We start from the raw sequence: 8,735 nt of genomic DNA, 5'->3' as shown, positions 1-8,735 counted from the left end.
GGCAGTTATGGTAATGACTGTTTTACCAGGATAGTCAGTGTTGGGAACGTGTCAGTATATTGTGGAAGTTAAGGCGGGACAGTGTAGTTACAGAGTGGCTGTGGGTTGTATACTGAGGAGGGAATGTTTATTAATACGATCAGGTGTTGTTTGAGATAAGATAAGATAACATATGATAAATAAACACACAGGTGATACGTCCAAATGTGTTTACCTGTCGGGGCGGACACATAATCATACAGGTAAACAAATATCACGTTAATTAACAGGTAAGATACAAAGTGAAAGAGCTCCCTCCTCCCTACCCTCGTTATCACTATTTAACACCTTATGCACTTATGTATTGGGGTGACGTAAGGGAGGTGTGGTAGTACAGGTGTGTCTTGGGGGGTGACGTAAGGAAAGGTGGGTAGTACAGGTGTCTTGGGGGGGAGGGAGAGGCTCATGTAAGGCTTCGTAAAGATTCAGAGTAAATATCTGTAGTATACTGGGAGGCTTTAAGAGCATTTACAGGCTCTGTCAGGGTTTCTGAAAGTCTCTGCCCAAGTATTAGGGTTGGCTTCGTGTCGAGCCCCAGAGGTAATAACACAGGAGGAATTTTGTAAACATGTCGAAATGTTGTCATGAATAATCCAGTATGACTCTCGAGGATGGTAGGGTCGCTGGCAGGGTTATGACAGTAGGTCGCTGGCAGGGTTATGACAGTAGGTCGCTGGCAGGGTTATGACAGTCGGTCGCTGGCAGGGTTATGACAGTAGGTGGCTGGCAGGGTATGGACTTCGTAGTATGTGGAAATGACCCCCCATGCTCTCGACTGCCCACACGTCAGTCTCTATGTCACCTCTTGGCTCTCAATATACGAATCAGGGGTTAAATCATACGTGTTATCAACCATAATCTGTTTAGGCATCTCAGGGTTAGGTCATGTTCGGTTAGGTCTGGTCTGGTCATGTTAGGTCTGGTCAGGTCATGTTAGGTTAGGTCTGGTCTGGTCATGTTAGGTCTGGTCAGGTCATGTTAGGTTAGGTCTGGTCTGGTCATGTTAGGTCTGGTCAGGTCATGTTAGGTTAGGTCAGGTCATGTCATGTTAGGTCAGGGCCAGGTCATGTTAGGTTAGGTACACACACACACACACACACACAACAGGTCATGTTAGGTTAGGTCTGGTCAGGTCATATTAGGTTAGGTCTGGTCAGGTCAGGTCATGTTAGGTTAGGTCTGGTCAGGTCATGTTAGGTTAGGTCTGGTCAGGTCATGTCAGGTCTGGTCTGTAAGCTAGTTCTTTCTTTACCTGTTGATCTCACCTTGTATATAAATGTGTGGTGGTGTTAGGGAGCATACAGGGTGGAGATGGGGAGTAGGTGTTAGTGGGGGGAGCATATATAGAGGGGGTGGGGGGGGAGCATACATAGAGGGGTGGTGGGGAGCATATATAGAAGGGTGAAGGAGATGGGGAGTAGGTGTTGGTGAGGCAAGAACGTGTGGGAGGGGAGTATTGGGGTGAATATCCGTGGTGTGTGTGTGTGTGTGTGTGATTTATTGGCGGGCGACGGTGGCGGTTGTTACACACGTGATGCCGGCCAGGTAACACTTCGGATGGCCAGGTGAGGGTCTCTCTCAGGTGTAGGTGTAGGGTGATGTTTTTGTACAGTGATGCAGATGAAACCGCCTTGCATGAGTTACGTAACTGTTGTGTGTGTGTGTGTGTGAGGATCAACGGTAGTGGAGGTATGGGAAGGTGTCTACCCCCCCTTCCCCCACCCTCACCTCCCCCAACCCTCTCCCCCAAGACTCAGAATACCTGTATACCTTCACTAACGCGTGATGGGTCGACCTGAGGCGTGATGTGTGCTCTGATCTGCGGTTAAGTGAGGCTATATATATACTGAGAGACTGCTCGTGCTTATCAGTAGGAAGGGAGGAGAGAGAGAGGAGGGAGGTGAGACCTCGTCACTAGGATTATTACTCCCAAAGTCTTATAAATGGGTATTATAACTTTAACCTCTGTGTGTGTGTGTGTGTGTGTGTGTGTGTGTGGATGGCAGTAAAATTAATTAATTACTATATATACGATGGCAAGTGGAAAATTTCTGAAAAGTTTGTGTAGTTTTATTAACGTATGTCCGCCGTATTTATTTTTGTTTTGATAATCCAGAATGAAGGATTTTTTAGGACACTTTCTCACCTGTATCGTCATAATAACCAGTGGCACATGACACCTTTGGAAGAGTGACCCATGACACCTTTGGAAGAGTGACACGACACCTTTGGAAGAGTGACACGTGACACTGGAAGAGTTGACACTTGGAAGTGACCCACCTTTGGAAGAGTGACACGGCTCATTTGGAGAGTGACACGTGACACCTTTGGAAGAGTGACACGTGACACCTTTGGAAGCAGATAGAGATATTATAAATAATTGTAGACGTAGGGTGGATGATAGCTTATTATATACCTGTGTCCTCACCTGTATACTCACCTGTATACTCATTAGTGGAGGAAGAACTGGCTGTGTGGTGAACCCCTCAGCGATGACACCCACAGGTAATAAAAACAATTAATTAGCCTCAGACAACACGCCCAGGTACAAGTGGCAGGTGATTAGTAATGAGGGTCTATATTCTCACGGTATTTATTAGTTAATTATTTCACCTTGTAAGGTATAGGTGGACTCAGGTACGGTATAGTCTTAGTATTGTATCGCCGCCATGTTGGGGAGGTAGGGAGAGGTGTGAAGAGGGAGGAGGTGTGGAGGGGGGAGCAGGAGGTGGAGGAGAGTGTGGATGAGGAGTAGGGAGGAGGTGTGGGGGCAGGAGGTGTGGGGAGGAGGTGTGGAGGAGCAGAGGGCATACATAAGACAGAAGGAAGAGAGAGAGAAGAAAGAAAGGTGAAAGAGAGAGAGTGAATGAAAATGCAAAAGGTGGAGCATTATATTATACACCCTGAATAAACAAATCCACTCAAGGTAACACTGGAATGTGACCTTTAGTGCTCCTTGTGATAGATGTCAATTGGCTACACGGAGGTTTCTCAGGTCTACCTATGAAGATTGGTGTGTGTGTGTGTGTGTGTGTGTGTGTGTGTGTGTGTGTGTGTGTGTGTGTGTGTGTGTGCCTCCTTGGTGGATGGATGGAAGTGAGGCTGGTGTGCTTTCCGGTTACCATGGCAACATCACATGGTCCGCCTGCATAATGTGCAGAGCTGCACCCATCCTGCCCTACCCCATGCCACCCCATCCCCTACCCCATCCTGCTACCCCCATCCTGCCTTACCCATCCTGCCTTACCCTATCTCTGTCCTGCCTACCCCCATCCTGCCCTACCCCCATCCTGCCCTCCCACCTTTGTGATGGTAGCAGGAGGAAGGAGCTAGGAGGTGGTACCCCCTCCTCTTTCCTCCTCAGTTTCACTAACTTCTTACTCCGGCAGGATAGAGTTTGGGTAATGGACATGAAAGATGGCTCGGTGAGTCGTCTCGGCGTGATGGAGGCCCCGTTAAGTGAGAGGAAGAGTGGGGGGTTGGAGTGGGAGAGAGGGAGGAGGAGGAAAGAGGGAGGTGATTGAGTCGGTATTTTATTATTTTATTTATTTTTGACGTAAGAAAGTTTATTTATTTATTTATTTTTTGGGGGTTTGAATTTTTTTATGACCAAGAGAAATTTAATTTTGTTTTATTTATTTTTGGGAGGCCAGGAGGATCTGTGTGTGTGTGTGTGTGTGTGTGTGTGTGTGTGGCGCCTTTCTTCCAGTCAAAGTAGAAGTTCAAATATAGTGGAGATGAGCATGTGTTATTGACTCTCTCTCTCTCCTCTCTCTCTCCCTCTCTCTCCAGTATTAGTGAACAAGCCGACTCTGCATGGATGATTTAAGTCAAACACAGTCTGTCCCCGAATGTTTCCAGCCCCTGGTGGTAATAATGGGAATGATGCCGTGTTAAACTACAGACCCAACCTAAACCCTAACCTAACCTAACCTAACCCTATCATATTCAGGAGTTTGCTCACCTCAATCACTCACACAAAGGACGGGCCAGGGCGGGGTGGAATGGGTTGGGCAGGGTATGGTGGGGCAGGGCGGGGTGAGGTGGGGTGGTGCCTCAGGCAGCGGAAACAGGTGTGATTGTGATGCTCCTGCCTCATTATATCCTTGTCAAGCTCGGAGGGGGATATACAGGGTGTCTCAGAAAAATTATTGAGTTTTTGAGGTGTGGATATTTCGTGTTGGTCGTATTATAAGAGCAACAACGTCTCTCTCTCTCTCTCTCTCTCTCTCTCTCTCTCTCTCTTTGATGTACCGGGTGTCCCAGAAGCGTGGTTATACGTGTTTCTGATACACCCTGTATGAACTAACCTGTATCGCGTACTAATCACTAAGGCACATTTTTTCTTAGGTTAACCATTTTTTGTGTTTACATTTCCATATGACAAGGAATTTATCCGTCCTTTGCCATATTAACCTGATGGAGGAGGTATCTGACGGAGGAGGAGGTATCTGACGGAGGAGGAGGTACCTGACGGAGGAACATGTTATCGTCGTCACCGTTGCTTTGGTTTCGTCAGTTCACTCGTGCCCTCAAGTTGTCTGGCTTGACCTTTAACCTCTGAACTAAGGGGGAGATGATGATGACACACACACACACACACACACAGTTATACGTGAGCAGTAATAAGTCCAATATAGGGGGGGTTGTAAGCACAGTCCCCTTCACTCGTGCGTTTACAGGGACTGATAGTCATATAAACATTCCATAAATCATTACATTGAGATATTTGTTTTAATATTGTTTTAAATTGATTCTATAGTATGTTTATTATTGTGAGTTTCCTCCTGTCGGATGTAAACAAACACAGGGTTGCCACATTGCATAAAACCTGATGACCCCCTGTAAAGGCACAAGTGAAGGGGCCTGTACTTGACTGTGGTGTGGTGTGGTGTGGTGTGGTGTGGATGGGGTAGGCTACACAGACCCAGTCAACAGGTAATGAGTGTACAGGTGTGAATATTATATGGTGTTTGTGTTAAGGAAGAACTTGATCACCTGAGATTGATTAAGCACGTTAACCCAACCCAGTGCAACCTAACCTAACCTAACCTAACCCAACCCAACCCAGTGCAACCTAACCTAACCTAACCGGCCTGAGTCACCCTAGAGTAATGTGTGTTGAGAACCTTGTGATTATTAAGGCCAGGTGAGTTCTTACCTGGAGGAGAGATTTATTAGTATAAGATGTTTACAGGTAATTAACTCTGGGGGGTAAGTAGGTCAGGTGAGGAAGGGTGGGCTTGCTAATTACTTGCATACAATAGTGCTCATCTGAGTCTTAATTGCGTCATTAGTTTTACCTCCGTCATTAGTTGCGTTTCTAATTGGTTCATTTGAAGATTGGTTCCTCTCCTCACCTCACCTCTCCCTCTCCACTCTAACCCTCTCCTCCCTCTTCTTCTCTTCCCTCTCCCCTCTCACCCTCCTTTCCCCAGCTTATTTCACCTGTTGATTAAACACCCTAACGCTACCTGGGGGTTAGATTAGGTTACCTTAGGTTAGGTTATGCCAAATTAAATCAGGTTAAGTTAGAGTAGATTTTGTTATTTAGGTTAAGTTTGGTTAGCGTTAGGGTGGTTAATCTTCACGTGACAGGCATAAGTTGGAGCTAATCGTCAGGTCAGGTCAGGTCAGGTCAGGTTAGGTTAGGTTAGGTTATGCATGACCTAACGTAAATACAGCAAACCATGCATCGTAAATACAACAAATGACCTTTTTTTTTTACCACACAAATTGACCTTTTTTTTCATCACACGGTAGCAGTTCAGTGGTTGCCGTGTGTGGTATATTGTGGTAGGGAAAAGGATGACCGAGTTTTGCGTCCCTGTATTGTTTGGTTTTTTTTTTACATGATTCTACTTGTTGCTTTTATACCATTACTACAAAGCTTCAATGGAGGAATTTTTTTTTTTTTTTTCAAGCCCTCACAATGTACCATATCTATCTGACGGTTATGTTTGTTATATTATGAATGAATAAGTTTACTGGAAAAAATAATATTGATAACCTTTACCTAGGAACAATCATTCAGGTGTGTGTGGGTGTGTGTGGGTGATCATGTAGTGCCCACGTTTGTCGATTCTTGGAGGTTCAGACGTGTGGTGAGAGGGAGGAGTGGGGAGATGAGAGGGAGGAGTGGGGAGATGAGAGGGAGGAGAGGAAGTTGTTATATACTGTGTACACGTCTCACCACCCAGTATTTCCCCTCCTCCTCCTCACTCTCCTTGCCTGTACAGTTGTAGCCTCAGGGTGACTCTTAGGACGTGTGTGTGTGTGTGTGTGTGTGTGTGTGTGTGTGTGTGTGTGTGTGTGTGTGTGACCATGAAACTTCTCTCTCTCATTGTTAAAAAATCTTTTGGGGGATATTTAGTATATATATTTTTTTTCATTTTTTATTGACGTTGGTAATATCGACAGGTAATATAAGTTAAGGTATTACTAATTAAAGGTAAGGGTATGGTTTAGTTACCTGTATTATGATGTGGTTGGTTGGTTTAGTGGTGTTGTGTGTGGTGTGTGTGGTGGTGATGTGATGTGTGGTGAGGCAAGATTGGACTGTGACCCTCAGCCCTCCCAAGTGGCCACCTGAACCACCACCACCACACTCCTATCAACAACCATTACACCACACTACACCCGCCAGCCACCACTACACCCACGATGATCAACCGAATTTTATATTTAAATTTTGGATATATTAATAATACCCGTTTGTCGTGTGTGTGTGTGTGTGTGTGTGTGTGTGTGTGTGTGTGTGTGTGTGTGTGTAGTCATTATGCATCAGTATCACGTTACCTGGTGAGTGGTCAACGGTCGTGCATTCTTATAAACACGTCCCACCCACACCACCACCAACACCACCACCATCACCCACACCACCACCATCACCCACACCATCACCACACCACCACCATCACCCCACCACCATCACCCCTACCATCACCACCACCCACACTACCACCATCACCCCCTACCATCACCCCACCACCATCACCCCACCACCACCATCACCACCACCATCATACACCACCACCATCACCTCCTCCACCATCACCCCACCACCACCATCACCCCCACCACCACCCATCACCCCCCACCACCCACCACCATCACCCCCACCACCATCCTCCCACCATCACCCCACCACCATCACCTACATCTCCACCACCATCCTGTTTAAAAAGTGGTGCATTTTCCTTCATTCAATTCGCTACACACACACACACACACACACACACACACACACACACACACACACACACACACCATCACCCACTAACGTTCTATAAGCGTTTTCCCACATTTTAATCATTCCACACCTGCTCACAACACACCTGCTCACAACACACCTGAGATATGTAAACAATCTCCTTTTTAATATTTTACATTATCGAGTGTTTGGAAGTGCTGTTGCCTTGTGTTCGAGACTAATTGAATTACCTGCGCCGTGAAAAACACCTGAGTAACAAGAGGTAAGATCGTCCCCTGGGTTGAATGGGATACGTCTTCTCGTTGGTGCTAAGAGGAGGTGAGGGAGGTGAGGGGATACTACCTTATGAAATGGAGAGAACATTTGGCCAGGTAGAGATGGATGGGGGGGGTGGTGATTTTCGAAGTAATTTCTGGATTTTGTGATTTTTTTTATTACCGGGGATGATCTCACATACATACATACATACTCACTCACACATACACTTACAAATAACGCACACACACACACACACACACACACACACACACACACACACACACACACACAGAGGCAGTTATCAGGTCGTTTGGCAGAATCCTATTTTTCGCGGCGTCTATGGAAATTCAAGGGAAATGTTCTGCCGGTGACTCACTGTGGGGAGAATTGAGCTTTCCGCCCGTCTCCTTCTACCTCCGCCCACACCCTCCGCCCACGTCCCTGCCTGCCTCTACTTCCTCCACCACCTCTCATGCTCGCTTCCGCCCACGCTCGTCCTCAACTTCTTACGCCCACGCCCACTACTACGACCAACATCATTACCAAAGATAAGAAGATGGATAAGAAATAGAAGAGGGAATAGATGGAAGAGAATAAAGGAGGAGGAGGAGAAGATAGATACGAGGGACGTTTAATTACTAGAGTGAGGGTGGGGGGGGTAGAGGGAGGAAGATGGAGGGGGGATAGAGGGAGGGTCAGTGTAGGGGCGAGCTGGTAGGAGGAAGAAGAGGAGGAGGAAGAGCGTGTAAAAGACAGGGAGGGAAGAAGTCGAGCGTGGAAAATGTTGCGGTGGAGGACAGACCGTACGTGAGGCGGGTGTTGGAGAGGATCACGGACCGGGGTGATGAGACGAGGTAATGATACTGGCCATTGAACATTATCAACCTGTGTGTGTCTCTTTCTCTGTTTTGTCTGTCTTCCTGTGTCTCTCCTCCTCTTCTTATTCTTCCTCCTCCTCCTCTTCTTCCCCCTCTTCTTCCTCCTGCAGGTCGGCGACGGTGATGTGTACAAGGCAAAAACCAAGATGGAGGCAAATTACTGCTGAGAAATAATGGCTTATCACTGTCTGCTACACTCCCTCCCTTCTTCCCTCCCTCCTTCACTCCCTCCCTCCCTCCCTCCCTCCCTGGCCAACTGCGAGCTACGGTGTTCCAAAACTTCCTTGGGGCTTAAAGCTGACTCCTTACCCAGCTTAATTCGCGTGAAGATTCGCCCCCTCTTCTCC

The sequence above is a fragment of the Homarus americanus genome, unplaced genomic scaffold (assembly GCF_018991925.1).
Source record: "Homarus americanus isolate GMGI-L3 unplaced genomic scaffold, GMGI_Hamer_2.0 scaffold56333, whole genome shotgun sequence".
NCBI lineage: Eukaryota > Metazoa > Arthropoda > Malacostraca > Decapoda > Nephropidae > Homarus > Homarus americanus.
Note: the sequence above shows the minus strand (reverse complement) of the source record.